Raw genomic sequence first — 19045 nt, 5'->3', positions numbered from 1 at the left:
AAAAAATACCGGAGCACTCCATTGAGATATTGTCGATTGAATAAAGCCCTTATCTAACAAATCTTTGAGTTGAGAATTTAGTTCCTTCAACTTTGTCGGGGCCATCCGATAATGAGGGATTGAAATCCGTTGTGTATCCGGCAACAAGTCTATTCCGAAGTCAATTTCCTATTAAAGAGGAATTCCTGGAAGGTCACTGGGAAAGACCTATGGAAATTTCCTCACTACGTGTACCGACTCTATTGAGGGGACATTTTTTACAAGATCCCTCACTCTTACTATGTGGTAGACACAACCCTTTGCAATAAATTTGCAAGATTTTATACATGAGATGATGTTACCCCTAGGATTTGAGTTTCCTCCCTTTCACTCAAAAATGGGTTCGGGTTCATTTGGGAATTACAATTTCACTATCCTTGTCCAACAAACAATAGATGAAAAGTAAGCATGCAACCAATCCATACACAAGATAACATCAAAATCTAGCATATCAAGCTCTATCAAGACAACTAATGTAACTCTATTGGGAAAGGAAATAGGACAACCTTTATACACTCCATAATCCACAACCATAGTATGAGCATATTTTGATTGTTGAGTCAACTTGAGGCTATACTCCTTCACACTCACACCCCCTTGACGAAGGTATATGAATTATTACATCATCCTCTCCCTTAGTTCCAAGAGAAAGAACATTTCAAAGAAAGACTTTTTGAAATATCCCCAAGTTATTGGACCATTTATAATCGGCATCTGATCCTTCAATTTCTCATACAACAATGAGTTACATATTCGGGTTTTTAGGGGGCTAGTTCCATCTTTTGTTGAGTAGAAAAAACCATAGCATCAAGAACATTGAACTTTTCATCAATGAAGACCTTATTCAAATTCTCCTCTCCAACCTTTTGAGCGCTGTTCCTCCATGTATTCATTTCCTATAAATATAATAAAGTTTTAAAAGAATGGACTAGATAGAGCACATATTGTTAGGAACGACTAAGGTATAACAAGAGAGTGAAAGTTCCTAAGCATCACATAGTTTCACATATCATTCCTAATAATACTTAACCTTATGCTCTGATACCAATTTTGTTACGACCCAAAGTACCCCTTAGATGTAACCTGCATCGTTGTCCTCTATAAGGACTAAGAAAATCCCTTAGTGTTTGTCAAAGAAAATTATAGGTATGAATTTACGTAAAAGATAAAAAAAATTCCTTATATAGCAAGGAGGTTTGCATATACCTCTACATAGGAAGCATATATAGGCTTCTCGCATACACAACATTCAATATATAGGAATTTAGTCTAATAATCTGTCTCACCTTAAACCATCTATAAAGTGAATAATAATAGTTTGGGCATATCACTTAGTCTATTACAATATTCCATATAAGCTACAATGAAAGTCTCAATATGATAATGAAATATTTATCTGAAAACATAGAAAAAACGAATAAGGCTTGATGAGTAAATCTATCCTCGGAACTCGTGAGGACTCACCAATTGACTTAGAAGAGAGCCAAGTCTTCTATTCAATGACCACAAATCTCTTCAATATTCCGGACTATAATGTTTAGAAAAAGGAAGAAAATATGGGTTAGTACAAACCACATGGACTACGTATCGCTCCTATGCACAAAATCATTAATGCATGAGAAAGCAAAATTTAGTCAAAATTATGCTTTCTATAAATTTAACTCAACATACATATATAAGAAGCATAATAATGAAATTCAACATCATAGCAACCAACATATAAATCACCCAAGTAGTACTCGTGCAATGCAAAAGATAGAACCCCAAAATCCCATCCAAGAATAAGTATCACATTAAGCAACCCACTTCATACTTAAAACATTTTCTCATAACATGCTTATGCATCAATGCTTACTCATAGCTTATTTATCATTACCATAACCATAATCATAATCATTAAAACACTACTTAGAGTCATCCCTTAGGATCCCATATGTGTAATAAGTAAAAAAGTCTCATAGCCTCCCTTGCCCTATGTAGTAGACTTCAAGACAACCCTGATAAGGGATCTCATATTTAACTTATTCATTTCCTTTTATATTAGGTAAAGAAGTTTTATAACCGACAAGAGACCACGTGAGCTATATGGAATCTTGTGTTCTACTCCCTCACTTAAAAAAGAGGGTTAACACTTGTTTAAGGTGTAACTATCTCTACATAGCTATCTAGCTTGATCCACTAAGCTAGAGTCCTATGTGGGTACAAAGTAAAGGGTCAAGGATATTGTTTCTACAAACCTTGACTTATAAACGTGGAGGTTTCAATCTCATTAGACAACAAATTATAAGAGAATTCGGACTTACTACCGTGAGGAAACCTTTGAGGGAGGCCGGATATGATAACATGAGACCTCCATCTCATTTACATGTCCTTTAGGTTCTAAGAAATTATCCCCTTATTAAACATCTTATGACATCACACAAGTTCACATTAGCCTCCTCTACACCCTTATAGAAATATCCCATCATAATAGCTCATAGGTAATCATAAGTGAGAACAATCCTTTCATTTTTGATACATTATCATAATCATGACAAACTACATTCGATCATAATGATCATATCATAACATAATTACATACTTCATATCAAATTTATGAATCTAGGGTAAGAGATGAGGGATCCTTATCACAAAACTCACTGAAACACAATTAGTTGTAACATCATTATCACATAAGTAGATTTCACCTTGCTTAATTGATTTCAAAGGAGAATAAAGATTATACCTCATTGCCCTTCTCGGAACTTTATACTTATTACCCAATAACTCACAACCAACATATCAAATAGCGAAATTCTTGAAGTATTAACATAACTAAAATCAAAGTAAACAAGGGAGATGTTCATCACCCTCAACAATTCACCTTAATCAATCCAAGAAATTAGGGATTTGGGGAAACGACATGGGTAAATGGAAAACTAATAGGAATTCATCAATTAACCATCAATTCCCATAAAATCATCAATTCATGCAAAACAACATTAAGTAATAATAATTCATCACAATTTCGTTTTAGAAAGAACATACATGTGAGGAGAAAAGTCCTAGTTTTGTGGGATTTAGAAATAATATTTTGAAGGACCTCTTGGGGAAAGAAATCCAAAGTGTGAAAGAAACCATACCTTATTGATAAAAGATCCAAGAAATTGGGTTGAAAAACGTCAAGTCTTGATCTTCTTCTTGGAGATCTATGTGTCTTCAATGGAGTTTTGGAGGAAGAGAGAATTTTGGAGAGAGAGGGTGATTTTTTATTTAAACTTGTGGGACTTGATTTTTGTGAAAGAAAAGACTTAAAACTGACCCTAATACATTATATAGGCCCCATTAAATTACCCAAAAGACCCCTCAATTAAATGGGTTTATTTGTGAAGGCAAAATCTCAAAAATAGAACTTTTAAGATGTCTGGGAAGTAGGTGCGCATTGCGGGGTGCTAGTTTGCAAATTTATTTTCTAATTTGAGATGAAGCAGTAGGGTCCTTGACAAACCCCCGTCGCGAGGCCAACTCCTAATCTCCTCGTGATGGCTCTACATCGCGCCACTTCATTGGCAGCTTGCTCACCCAATTTTTTGTCCTCCCCAAGGACTCTTTTGGTGGTCCTCAGGGTATTTTTACTACAGGTATTGACCCTCTATACAAAAATCTACCAATTCAAATCCTTTTTGCATGATTTTTATTCCATATGACTATAAGACACCAAAATGAGTTTGAATTTCTAGATCCTTACATGTTCATCTTAAGGTTCTAAGGTCCTAAAATTACTTCTAATATGTTTTGAAGGCAGTATGTAAAGTAAGAATTGATTTGGAATTCGATCATCAAGGGACGACCAAAACGTCCGACAACTAGTCGCCTATGTGCCTCATGTGTCTATGCATGATTATATTTGTGTTTCATGAGGTTTTGAAGCTTTTATAAGATTGAATATGAATTTTAATGGTTGTATATGGAGTTTTCAGAAGTTTAGAGGTCAAACGACCAAGAACGTCCAAGAGGTTCGAAAGATAATCCTTAAGACACTCAACATATGTCTTGATGGGCCTAGCCTATTTCGACGACTTTCAGGTGTTTGTTTTGGGTGAAAATTATGTTGAATCACTAAAACTTTTTAAGGGTTGTATTCACGTTAAAAACTTTCGTATATGACTTCTAAAAGGTTGCGCAAAAGGCCCCACAAGAAGGACCCAAGGCTGGTCTAGATACTACCTTGGCAGTGTCAATCCACGGACCAAACGACGGCCAGTTGTTCAATATACTCATATTTTTCCATAGATATTAACTCTATAAGATTTCCCTCTTCTGTTTTCTTGTCCAGTGGCATTTTAGATATGATTGCTTGGATGAGATTGTTCTTTATGCTTGAGGGAGAAAAGGTGAGTTTAAATGCTTAACTTGGTTTTATAGTATTAAATGAGTATGTATGAAGTTTAATTTTTGTTTATTTTGATGATGTGATGCCAATTATGGCCATATATGAAGTTTATGTGAAATAGCATGTTATGTTGAAGAATGTATGTCATAATATAGTCAATTTATTTTACAAGTTATTATGGTTGACATGAGTTTCTTTTGAAATAATGTGTTACTATATTGTATTTTTTCATTGTAGACTTATTTTACAATTTGAACTTGAAATATTTAGTCACTATCCATGGAAGCATTCTACCCAAAGAATATGTGCGTAAAAGTGTTCAATGTTTCGTTTTGTATACATGTGGTCATTGATAAGTTGCCTAGTATGGATTGGAGTTTTTATATAGACTTGATACTAGGTGTCATGATAGTATGCTTTTCATGGTTATGTTTAATACATCATATTGTCATGCATTTCCTCTAAATTGCCTAAATGTTGCATTTTTGAAATTTGGAAGCATGTTCACTGTAATGATAGACAGTTTACTGTAACATTTTTTGAAAACAACTAAATTGTTCTTTTATTAGATGTTGTCTAAATGTGTATAGAACTTATGTATATGAACATGATAATGAATGTAAAAAGGAGATTTTCTATTTGAAATGAAGAATGAGAGTCTTATGTCATGATGAGTCATAGATTTGTTTCAAACTTCTTATTGTGTTGTGAGTCCCATGATGTTGTGGAATTTGTGTTTCCCTAGAGTTGAGGGTATTAGTATTATTTTTGTAGGGTGATGATGTGGGTTTATTTGACCTAGAAATTACCTTACTTAAATGTTGAAAAAAAAGATAGAGTCCTTATGACTAAGTCTCCTATATTGTTTCCACTAGTGATGTATGACCTTGTTTTCTATTGTATTGTATGAAAACCTTGGGTGGTTGATTGAGATTTTCCTAACTTTATAATTGGGAATAAATTACCTAGGAGATGAAGCTTAGAATACATTGGTGTTCCTATGTTGACATACTGTAAATTCCCTCTAAAAGCTATAATCCCTTTTGAGTGATGAAAACGAAGGTTATTTTGTTAAGATCCTGTTAATGTGGGGTTACGTTGCACTTAAGTGGGTTTGCCATAATTGGGGGATGGTAATGGAGTAGTAAGGTTTTAGATATTTTCTACCGTTGACCTTCTATTTTGGCTTGATCTTGAATCTATTCAATTTTTAGTAAGATTGTTCCTGAATAAGAGTTTATCATATAATATGAATTGCATGACCTTATATGTTTGGAATGTATTGATTTACATTACCTTGAAGATATAATGAATCTTCCAAATTGCATGAAAGAAATTTTTTGATAAAATCATGTTTTCTAATGTTAAATTTCATCTTATACCATCGTTGTGCATTTGACTTCATTAGGTAAGATAAGAAACATGGAAGAAATCACTTGTGAGGTGTAATTTTTAGCCTTATAATTGAAAGTTCAGTCTCGTTTAAATGAAATATATTGGATCTCTTAAAAACTATGTGACTTATGATTTGGAATGACTAATTGTAGGTTCATTCTTGAAAAAGGAAAGCATGTTTAGATAAGTGCTCATGTGTGAGCCTATTATTTGTGTGATTCTTCTCGAAAAATGCTTACTTTGAAGGTGAGTACTATGTTATAAAATGGAATTTTGTGAAATAACTTCCTAATTGTTGTGATGTGCTTGGTGTGACTTTCCCTTTAGACTTCACTTGGAAGGAATCATGAGCATCTCTTGGTTAAAAATTGAGAATTTCTTATTTAAAAAGGAATTGACCTTGTACTCTGCTATGGTGTGAGTGTGTTGAGGAGAAGCACATTCCTCCATGGACACCACTAAGCATGGTATGATTGTGTATGACCTTCATCGAACTAGGTCTAACTAATGAAGTTCTTTGTTGATAAAATTAACTCACGTCGATGTGCATTGAAGTGTGTGTGCCTACTTGTTTTGAGTATTGTTAAACTCTTCCAACGCGTGTCCTTGCAAGATGATCTCTTAATGAATTGAGGTGAAATAAACATGTATGATTAGGAGAAGTATGTTCCTCCTATATACATGATAAGAGCCTTTTTGTTTGATGCATTAAAGAGTGAGTGAATAATGGAAGTTTTGCTTGCTTGTGTGCATTGAGTGCTAAAACGATTTGATATTGTTAAAAATTATATGAACTGTTCTAGGATGCTTTGAAGTACGTGTTGTGGTTAAAAAACACTAAGTGTGATTCGAGGATGAATGTTCCAAAATGGAGGATATTGTAAGACCGCACAATGAGTTAGGGTGTATAGAGCATAACATGTTTTTATTAATGTTATATTTTCCAAAAATTACTTAGAATATGGTTTTAGAGGCAATGTGTAATGTTTGAAGTGATTTGGAAGTCGAACATCAAGGGACAACCAAAACGTTCGACAACTAGTCACCTATGCGCCTCATGTGTCCATGCATGCTTATATTTGTCTGAATTTAGATTTTGAATCCTTTAAAATAGTTAAAATGATTTTTAATAGTGTTATATGGAGTTTCTAGATGTTTGGAGGTCAAACAATAAACAACGTCCAAGGCGTTCGAAAGATGGCCCTTATGACGCTCAACGTATGTCTTGATGGGGCTTGACCTGTTTGACGACTTGATTGTGTTTGTTTTGGGTTAAACTTTTGTGGAAGGTCTAAAACATGTTATGTGTTGTATTTAATTTTGAAACGTCTGGGTACGACTTCTAAAGGGCCCCTTAAAAGACCCCACAAAAAGGACAAAAGGTTGGTTGAGACACTGCCTTGGCACTATCATTAGACGGACCAAACGACGTCTAGTTGGCAAAAAAAGGCACATAGGTGAGGTTTCATCGATTGAAAATTACCTCGGGAAGTTATCAATCCAAAAATTTCATAACTACCAATCGACGAAAGCCTCTGCACGGCCGGCCCATCGATTGACCTACAACTAGTAGGTGCTTCCATCGATGGTGGCCTACATTCTATAGTATGCGTCTGTTTCATTAAAGGGGCTAATGGGAAATTTACCCCACGTACTAACCTTACTATAATAGGTTATTTAGATAATTTTGGGTGTATATACGTCAACAAAACGTAATCACCCTATTCTCAAATCCTCTTACAGGATTGAAGACTTTCCCTCCAAAAATATTTCCCTTCAAACCACCATTGTTTGTGAAGATCAATAAATGCTTGGATATGGGTTTTCTATGGATAAATAATGAAGTTTTATAGGTTTTCATCTAATCAAAGGTATGGTAATCCTTGATCATCAAGTAACCTTTCACAAGGAGAGTTAATGTCAATGTTTTAAAAGAAAGTTCCATGATAAAACCTCTTCTTCAATCAAGCCATGGTTTCGTTCTCAAAACCTATTCATTAATTTTATCAAGATAAATTGATATTAATGTGATGGTTTGTACGTAAATTTTTCCAATTGCATGATAAACCCATGTTCCCTTCCATAATCGATTTAGCTCTTGCATGGGCTTTGTGATCTTGACTTGTTATCGATTGAATCATGATTTAATTACGTCGAATCTCCAATAACTACTATTGTTTATGTGAATCAATGTTTAATTGTTTGTAATGGATCCATGAGGATCAATGTATGAAGATTTGAATATGTTTAGCTTGGTTTTACATAATTTACTGTAACATTGGGTTCTTAATGATCTAAACTGGATTTCGATTAAGTTGTGTTTCTTGTAGATATTGTTTGTGGTTAATACCATGGTAGAATTGTTGATATAAATCATGATGACCAAAGTATAGAAGGATAGGTTTGAATTAATCTAGGTTCTTCCAGTCCATAAAGTTGTAACATGTGATCTCAACGTGAGGGTAGTTGTTATATGAATTTATTATGTTTAATGTTTATACGTGTTTCCTATAATGAAATATGAGGATGAATTATATGAAATGAATATAACATGGGTCAATTCGTGATAGTCTGAATAGGATTAACTTATGTAAACTTACCTTCCATGAACTGCTTATACGAAGAATGTTTGTGTCGATCTTAATGGCAATTGTAGTAGTTCTCATCTAGACTATGATTTCATTAGCTACTGCCTAGAATGTAGCTTATTCTTAAAATAAGATTTATGATCAATACTTTTGTAAAATTGATAAGATGGCTTATTCTGACTACTCTACATTGAATTGATAGTTAAATTTGTAGGATATTATCTTGATCTTCAAGTGTTTTAAGATTGCTTTCGATATGAAAAAGTTAATTAATATCTACTGACTTTGATTGATATTATTGAGGAAATATTATCTATAATCTATGCAAGTGAAATTGGTTGATGATCTATTTCGTTCTACATTCTAGCATGTTAATGATATGTTGTGCTAGTTATAGCATCACCTTGTAGTAGCTTATGTTTAACTTTATTTATGGTTATGGTACATTAAGCTAGTGCCCTATAATTCATTTTTTGATAAAAGATTAGCAATGGTCAATGATGACCAAAGGCTAAAAGATTAGTAAAGATTCATCTACTCTTCTACTTCTTTATTTTTTTATAGTAATATGTATAAATCCTTGTATGACATTGTGTGGTATGGTTCATTATGGTGGAAGTGTTTAATATATTGTCATTATATATGTGTTAACCCTGGCCATGAAGGCAAATTGATTTATATATGAACATGTGCCTATGATGATATTATGTGAATTTTGTACTGATGTTCCTTTTCTAGTTGTGATTTAGGTTATTGGCTATTGTATAAGCATGTGTATATACATGTTATTGTAAAGTATAGTGCTTCCATTGATGATTAAAGTTGCTTAATAATCCTTTATCTATGTACCCCTATGTGATTGCAGGAATAGCACAAGTTTGGAGTCTTAAGTGTAATACGAGGTTGGCGTGTCTTCTGTGCTAATATGTGTGTTGTGTGGTTTATGCTTGAATGCATATTATGGTCTAAGAGGGAGGAAGCCTCAATATGTTATTGATATCCATAATGTGATCATGTTGACCAATTTACACACACACTCACTTTACATGCATGTTACAAGTAGTATAGGTCATGGCGTCTAAATGGAAGGTAGTTCTCATATTTACTAGTGTCCACTACTATGCCATATAAGATGATTTTAGTGAAAGCATGATATGTGTTTCCTTAGCTAGGATGACTCTGTAGTTGTACTAGTATGGGAAAGGGTATGGGACTTTTCCTATGCAAAGCACATGTTTACCTTGATAGGATAGTTCTAATTTTGGTTTCTATATGTATGAATAAGAATGTATGAACATGTGTGTATTAATGTGTTATGTGAAAGTTTTCTCACATATTTATATGTAAACATACACATGTATGAAGACCTAGTAAGGAGAGGGACCTTGAATTGTTTAGTCATGTGTACCCTAAACTAGATGATGCTTTACATATGCTATCTTTATGTGAAGGGATTCTTTACATGTCTTAGGTTCATGAACTTTCTTCTATGACCTATGAGTTAAGCATATGAGTGGATGACTCTCCTAAACCTATGTTTTATAATGTAAAAATAGAATAAAGGTTTTCAATGAAGGGAACTTAGCTTCGAATCGAGTGAAATTGAATATAAGTGTGTGTCCCTTCTATTGGTAGGAAGGCAGGTCTCGATACATCTATTGAGGTGGATAACCACAATGCCTCAATGAGCATAATAGGGTCTCCATAAGTGAATAACTATAATGCCTAATCTAGGCATATATATGGTTTCCATGTGTACCTCGAAGTTCCATAACTATGTTGCCACCATAGGATACTAGCTAGTGTATCCACCTAGAAAGTTATGTTATGTTTGTTTCTACTTTGGATGGTAGACCACCTTCATTCGGTGTGGGGTTTTATGACACTGGATTCCATGTTTAGCATCATATTGTCTATATCAGTTAAGGCTATAGTTTACCTAAAGTAAAATGGACAATGGAATGAAATGACTAGGACCCTAAATAGAATGTATTAAGGGAGGTTACGTAGGATAGATGGAAGTAATGAACCCATCTAGACATTGCACAAGTACCTTCTTTGGATGTTCTAGAAAGGTGTTCTAATGCATGTCAATATGTATGTGTTCCTTATGCATGACATTCTAGTATTTGTCTATTTTTTATGAAGATGTGCATAATATAAGTCTTTATTCATGATGTTTATCTGGTTGACTACATGATCAAGGTCTTGACTTAACTATATCTATGTTGTATTATACTTCTATGATGGTATATGTTATCTTGTGAATATTATACGTAGGGTTTTCCTTGTGATACTAAGGTGATACATTGTACCATGTATCCCTGAAGGGTTACTTGGGAGGCTAATGAATTAAAACAAAGAGTTCACTCTTAAAAAGATTGAGCTCACTGTAATGTGACCTCAGATGGGACTTAAATTCTATATGTGTTTAATTATGTTTTACCTTTTATTGTGTTGATATGAAGTATGAAAATGATTTAAATGTTATTGTTTAATTATTTTATAAGGATTAACTAAAAAAGGCATGAAGTATGATTTCTAGAAAATGTCCCATTTAAAAGCCTGTTTTTGCATGGATGCCATACTTAGTGCATTCTGTACTAATCCCATTCTTCTATAATTTTTACAAAAAGTGAAGGTATTGGATGCTTAAAGGATGTATTGAATGGTGAAGAGCTTGATAGATGATTCCCAAGCTCAATGAAATAAATCCTTAAGTCCAAGGATCTCATACTTATGTCTTTATTGTAAAGTGTCTCCATATTCTATAGGTATGTAATGTGTTTTTAAGGGTCGTGTCCCTAATATATTCAAATGTTGTTGATTCTACGATGTGAAAGAGACTTAGGGTCTCAATATGTATTATGACTTGTATTTTATATATATACGAAGTGATTTTTCTTAAATATGATGTGCTATGAAAAGTTACAATTTTTTCGCTAAATTTACTATGTCGATGTGATGAATGATAACTATGGGCTTGTATAATAACTCCGAGAGATCAAGTACGCCGTGTTACATCTAGGGGGTGCTCCCCGGACGTGACAAATGTGGTATCAGAGCACGAGGTTTTTAAAAGTGGATTAGGTTCCAAGAAGTTTCATATTGACACGTCTAGTAGAGTCTTGTATCGTTGGTAGTGAGTCGCGACACATCAAATAGTACGAGAGGCTATAGGACGATAGAGTTTCCCTTCTTCATCATTTTCATATCGTGCCATAGAACTTAACTCTATATGATCTCCCTCTTATGTTTTCATGTCCGGTTGTCTTTTAGATAAGATTGTTTGGATGAGATTGTTCTCTATGCTTGAGGGAGAAAAGTTGAGTTTAAATACTTATCTTCATTTAATGGTTCGAAATAGGTATGTATGAAGGTGAATTTTGGTATGCTTTGATGATGTGATGCCAATTATGTCTATATATGAAGTTTATGTGTAATCACATGTTATATTGAAGAATGTGTATCATAATATAGTCAAAGTATGTTAGATGTTATTATGGTTTACATGATTTTATTTTAAAATAATGTATTACTATATTGTATTGCATGATGGTAGCCTTATTCTACTAATTGAAATTGAAATACTTAGTGACTATCTATGGAAGCGTGCTACCTTAATAATATGTGTTTAAAAGTGTTCAATGTTTCCTTTTGTATACATGTTGTCCTTGATAAGTTGCCTAGTATGGATTGGAGTTTGTGTATGGAGTAGATCCTAGGTGTCATGATAGTATGCTTGTCATGATAATGTTTTGTACATCATATTGTCATTCTTTTTATATCAATTGCCTAAGTGTTGCATTTTTGAAATTTGGAAGCATGTTCATTGTAATGATAGGCAGTTTACTATAACATTTTTTGAAAATCAACTAAATTTTTCTTTGATTAGATGTTGTCGAAATATGTATAGAACTGATATATATGAACATGACAATGAATGTAAAAAAGGAGATTTTCTACTTGAAATGAAGAATGAGAATCTTATGGAATGATGAGTTGTATATTTGTTTCAAACTTCTTATTGTGTTGTGAGTCACATTATGTTGCGTAATTGTTGTTTCCCTAGAGTTGAGGGTAGTACTCTTATCTTTGTTTGGTGATGATGTGGGTTTGTTTGACCTAGAAGTTTCCTTACTTTAATGTTGAAAGAAAAGAAAGAGTCCTTAAGACTAAGTCTCTTTTATTGTTTCCCCTAATGATGTATGACCTTGGTGTCTATTTTATTGTCAGAAAACCTTATGTGGTTGAATGATATTGACCTAGCTTGATGATTGGGACTAAATTGCCTAGGACATGAAGTTTAGAATAACTTGGTGTTCCTATGTTGACTTATTGTATATTCTCTCTAAAAGTTGTAGTCACTTATAAGTGATGAAATTGAAGGTTGTTTAGTTATGATCCTCATAAGGTGGGGTAGGTTGCTTTTAATTGGATTTACCTTAAGTATGGGATGGTGATGGAGTAGTAAGGCATTAGATATTTTCTACCATTGACCTTCTATTTTTGCTTGAACTTGAATCTATTGAATTTTAGTAAGATTGTTCATGAATAAGAGTTTTTCATAAAGTATGAATTGCATAACCTTATATATTTGGTATGTATAGATTGACATTATCTTCAAGATATTATGAATGTTCCGAATTGCATGAAAGATTTTTTTTTATAAAATCCATGTTTTCTCATGTTAAATTGCATCTTATACATTAGTTGTGCATTTGACTTCTTTATGTAAGATAAGAAACATGGTAAAAATCACTTGTGAGATGTATGGAAAGTTGAGTCTCTTTTAAATGAAATATATTGGATCTCTTAAAAACTATGTGACTTATGATTTGGAATGCCTAATTGTAGGCTCATTCTTGAAAAGTGAAAGCATGTTTATCTAAGTGCTCATGTGTGAGCCTATAATTTGTGTGATTCTTCTCGAAATATGCTTACTTTGAAGGTGAGTACTATGTTAGAAAATGGTATTTTGTGAAATTACTTCCTAATTGTTGTGATGTGCTTGGTGTGACTTACCCTTTAGACTTTACTAGGAACAAATCATGACCATCTCTTGGTTAAAAGTTGAGAATTTCTCATTTTAAAAGGATTTGAGCTTTTACTTTGCTAAGGTGCGAGTGTGTTGAGGAGAAGTACATTCCTCCATGGACACCACTAAGCATGGTATGATTGAGTATGACCTTCATCGAACTAGATCTAACTAATGAAGTTCTTCGTTGATTAATTAATTCAAGTCTATGTGTATTGAATTATGTGTGCCTACTTGTTTTGAGTATTGTTAACCTCTTCCAACGCGTGTCCTTGCAAGATGATCTCTTAATGAATTGAGGTGACATAAACATGTATAATAAGGAGAAGGATGTTCATCCTATATACATGATAAGAGCCTTTTTTTTGATGCATTAAAGTGTGAGTGAATAATGGTAGTTTTGCTTGCTTGTGTTCATTGAGTGATAAAACAATTTGATGTTGTTAAAAATGTTATGAACTGTTCTAGGATGCTTTGATGTCCTTGTTGTGGTTAAAAAGCACTAAGTGTCATTCTAGGACGAATGTTCCCAAGTGGAGGATATTGTAAGACCCCAAAATGAGGTACAGTGTCTAGATCCTAACATGTTTTTATTAAGGTAATAAGGTCCTAATATGAATTATAATATGGTTTATAAGCAGCTTATAATGTATGAAGTTATTTGGAAGTCGAACATCAAGGGACGACCAAAACGTTCGATGACTAATCACATATGTTCCTCATGTGTCGATACATGATTATATTTCTGTGTCATGAGATAGTGAGGCCATAAAAAAGTTAAAATTATGTTCAGTGGTGGCATATGGAGGTTCGAGAAGTTTGGAGGTCAAATGACCAAGAACGTCCAAGGTGTTCGAAAAAAAAGCCCTATGACGCTCAACGTATGTCTTGATTGGGCCTGGCCTATTTGGACGAGTTGTAGGTGTTTGTTTTTGGTTAAACTTATGTGGAAGGTCTAAAACTTGTTATGTTTTGTATTCATGTTAGAAACGTCTGGGTACCACTTCTAAAGGGCCCCGCGAATGGCCACACAAGAAGGACCCCAGGCTGGTCGAGACACTGCCTTGGCAGTGTCAATCGACAGACCAAACGACGGCCAGTTGTTCAACCAACGGCACATAGGTGATGTCTCATCAGTGTAACTTACCTTGGGAAGGTCTAAAACAAAAAAGGCTAATTCCCAATCGACGGAAACCTCTGCACGGCCCGTCGATTGACCTACGGCAAGTAGGTGCTTCGGTCGATGATGGCCTTCAATCTATAGTCTGCGTCTGTTTCATGAACGGGTTGAATGGGAAATTCACCCCATGTCCTAAAATGAATATAATAGGTTTATTTATCTACTTTTGGTTGTATATAAGTCATAAGAAACGTGATCACCTAATTCTGAAATCCTCTCACACGATCGAAGTCTTTCCCTCCGAAAATATTTCCCTTCAAACCACCATTGTTGGTGATGTTCCATAACATCTTGGAGATGGTTTTTTTATGGATTATTAATCATGTTTTAGAGGTTTTCAACTAATCAAATTTATGGTAATCCTTCATCTTCAAGTATACTTTCACTTGGAGATGTAATCTCAATGTTAACAAAAAATGTTCCATGATCAAACCTCTTCTTCTTCAATCTAGACATGGGTTCTTTCTCAAACTGTTTTAATGATTAAATCATGATAAAATATATTAATTTGATGGTTTCAACGTGATTTTACTCCAATTACATGATGAACCCATGTTACCTTCCAAAATCGATTTAGCTCTTGCATGGGCTTTGTGATTTTGACTAGTTATCGTTTGAATTATGATTATATTACGTTGAATCTCCTATATATATTGTTGTTTACGTAAATTAATGTTTAATTGTGTGTAATTGATCCATGAGGATCAATGTATAAAGATTTGGACATGTTTATCTTAGTTTTACATGATTCATTGTAACATTGGCTTCTTAATGATCTAAAGTGGATTTTTATTACGTTGTGGTTCTTGTAGCTACTATTTTAGGTTAATACCATGTTTAAATTGTGGATATAAATCTTGTATGACAAACTTATATAAGTCTTTGTTTGAATTAATCTAGGTTACTCTAGTCCATGGAGTTGTAAGTTGTGACCTAGACATTAGTATAGTTTTTATATGACTGGATTATGGTTAATGTTTATAGCTGCTTCCTATAACGAAATATAAGGATGAATTATATGTAATGAATACAATATGGGTGAATTCATAATAGTTTTAATATGATTAACCTATGTAAACTTACCTTCCATGAACTTCTTATATGAATCATGCTTGTGTCGATCATAATGGCGATTGTAGTTGTTCTCAACTAGACTACGATTTCATTAGCTACTTCCAATCATGTACTTTATTGGTAAAATATGATTTAATATAATTAATTTTGTAAAATTTATAAGATAGCTTGTTCTCTCTACTATACATTAAATTGATAGTTAAATGCCTATCATAGTATCTTGATCTTGAAGTGTATTAAGCATGCTTTCGATATGAATAAGTGTATGATTATCTACTTCCTTGGATTGACATTATTGATGAAATATGAACTATAATCCATGCAAGTGAATTTGGTTGATGATCTATGTCCTTCTACATTCTAGCATGTGAATGATATGTTGTACTAATTGTAGCATGGCCTTGTAGTAGCTTATGTTTAACTTAATGTATGGCTATGGTACGTTAACATACTTCATTTTAATTGATTTATTGATAAAAAGTAGCAATGGACAATGATGACCAAAGGCTAAAGGCTTGGTAAAGATTCCTCTACTCTTCTACTTCTCTATTTCTTTATTGTATTGTTAATAAGTCTTGTATGACATTGTGTGGTATGGTCCACTTATGGTGGCGGTGTTTACTATATTGTCATTATATATGTGATGAAAATGGCTATAAAGGAAAATTGATGAATAAATGAACATGTGCCTATGATGATATTATGTGAAGCTTATGCCTATTTTCCTATTGTAGTTGTGATTTAGGTTGTATGGCTATTGTGTAAGCATGTGTATATTCATGTTAGGGTAAAGTATTGGTGCTTTCATTAATGAGTAAAATTTGTTAATAATTCCTTATCGACATACCCCTATGTGAATGTGTGAATAGCACAAGTTAGGATTCATAAGTGTAATATAAAGTTTGCTTGTCTCCTATGCTATTATGTATGTTTTTTGGCTTATGCTTGAATTTATATTATGGTCTAAGAGGGTGGATTCCTAAATATTTTGTTGATAGACATGATGCGATCATGTTGACCAATGTACACACCCACTCACATTACATTCATGTTACAAGTAGTATAGGTCATGGCGTCTAAATGAAATGTTGTTCTCATATTTACTAGTGTCTTCTACAATGCCATATAAGATGATGTTTGTGAAAGCATGATATGTGTTTCCTTGTCTAGGAAGACATGATAGTTGTACTAGTATGGGAAAGGGTATGGGACTTTGCCTATGCATTGCACATGTGTACCTTGAAAGGATAGTTCTAGTTTTGGTTTCTATATATATGAATATGAATGTATGAACATGTATATCTTAGTGTTTTATGTGAAAGGTTTCTCACATATATGGATAAAAACACACATGTATGAAGAGTTAGTCAAGAAAGGGGCCTTGAATGGTGTAGTCATGTGTACCCTAAACTAGATGATGCTTTACATATGCTATGTTTATGTGAAAGGATTCTTTACATGAGTTAGGTTGATGAACTCTCATGTATAACCTATGATTTAAGCATATGAGAGGATGACTCTCCTAAACCTATTTCTATAAAGTAAAAATGTAAAAAAGGTTTTCAATGAAGGGAACTTAGGTTAGCACCGAGTGAACTTGAATATGAGTATGTGTCCCTTCCAATGGTAGGAAAGTAGGTCACCATAAATCTCATGAGGTGGATAAACACAATGACTCAATAGGCCCAAATAGGGTTTCCATAAGTTAATTACTATAATGCTTAATCTTGGCATAAAGAGGGTTTTCACATGTACCTCCAAATTCCGTAACTATGTTGCCACCATAGGATACTAGCTAGTAGATCCACCTAGATATCTATGTTATGTTTGGTTCTACTTTTGCGGATAGACCACCTTCTTTCAGTGTGGGCTTTTATGACACCGGATTCCATTTTTAACATCACATGGTTTATGTCAGTTAAGGATATATTTTCCCTAAAGTATGGACAATGGAAGTAAATGACTAGGACCCTAAATAGAATGACTTAAGGTAGGTTACTTAAGATAAGTTTAAGTAATGAACCCATCTAGACAATGCACAAGTAGCTCCTTTGGATGTTCTAGGAAGGTGTTCCAATGCATGTCACTATGTATGTGTTCCTTATGCATGATATTGTAGTATTTGTCTACTTGTTATGAAAATGTTCATGATATGATTCTTTATGGATTATGTTGATCTTGTTGACTATATGATAAATGTATTGACTTATCTGCGTTTGTGTTGTATTTTACTTTTATGATGGTATGTGTTGTCGTGTGTAGATAATATGTAGGGTTCTCATTGTGATCCTAAGTTGATACATTGAACCAAGTATCCCTAAAGTATTACTTGGGAGAATAATGAATTAATAGAAAGAGTTCAAAGTTAAAAAGATTGCTCACCATAAAGTGACCTCAAATGGGACTAAAATTCCATATGTGATTTTCTATGATATTTGGCCAATGATTGTGTTTATATGATGTATAAAAATGATGTAAATTTTAATATTTAAAGATTTTATAATTATTTATTTAAAAAGGCATGAAGTATCAATTCAAGAAAATATCCCTTTTAACTAGATATATTTGCATGGTTGTCCTACTTAGTGCATTGTTGTACTAATCCCATTCTTCACTAATTTTTTAAAAAAGTGTAGGTTATGGATGATTTAAGGATGTCTTTAATGGTGAAGATCTTGATAGATGATTCCCAAGCTCAATGAAAGGAAACCTTAAGTCCAAGGATCTACTTATGTCTTTATTGTAAAGTGTCTCAATATTATATATCTATGTAATGTGTTTTTAAGGTTGATGTCCCTAATGTATTCTAAAACTGTTGAGTCCAAAATGGAAAAGAGACTGAAGGTATAAAAATGTATTATGACTTGTATTCCATATGTATACAAAGTGATGTTTCTAGCATATGATATGCTATGAAAATTTTTACAACTATGGGCTTGTATAAAACCTCTGAGAGGTCAAATATGCCATTTTACTTCTAGGGGGTGCTCCCCGGATGTGACAATGACCCTGCGAGACCTTCATAAAATAGAGGGGTGTCAACTGGTTAAATTTCGCTAGTTTATGGACGTTAAGGCTTTTATTTAATCCTATTGCTACAATACTTCCCAAACAAGTTATTTATACTTATTTAGGTATAAAACCACATTACTCAACATATAAGTCTCTTGTATAAGCGGTGAAAATTTTAGGGTGTGTCAGGATTATTCCCTCGCCAATACCGACAGTAGCCCCTCTAGGTTCAAGTCTTTCTGGTGGAGCAACTAAATAAGATTGTGTTTTATTACCCTTATTACCTTTTCCCTATTTGTTCTTTGTAACTATCGCATCAAAAGCCCATTCTTACCACACTTGAAACA

At 33.5% G+C, this 19045-nt stretch overlaps 1 long non-coding RNA gene across 1 annotated transcript; it reads right to left on the bottom strand.

Moving 5' to 3' along the window:
- Positions 1 to 369: 369 nt before the first annotated feature.
- LOC138339651 (uncharacterized) lies at positions 370 to 3302 on the bottom strand. The gene is made up of 3 exons (XR_011212525.1): positions 3162 to 3302; positions 1504 to 1567; positions 370 to 935 (listed from the first exon to the last, which is right to left on the bottom strand). It is a non-coding gene; the product is annotated as an uncharacterized lncRNA (long non-coding RNA).
- Positions 3303 to 19045: the final 15743 nt, after the last annotated feature.

The sequence above is a fragment of the Solanum lycopersicum genome, chromosome 11 (assembly GCF_036512215.1).
Source record: "Solanum lycopersicum chromosome 11, SLM_r2.1".
Classification (NCBI taxonomy): Eukaryota; Viridiplantae; Streptophyta; class Magnoliopsida; order Solanales; family Solanaceae; genus Solanum; species Solanum lycopersicum.
The sequence above is the reverse complement of the archived record's forward strand: the minus strand, read 5'-3'. Positions and strand labels throughout refer to the sequence as shown.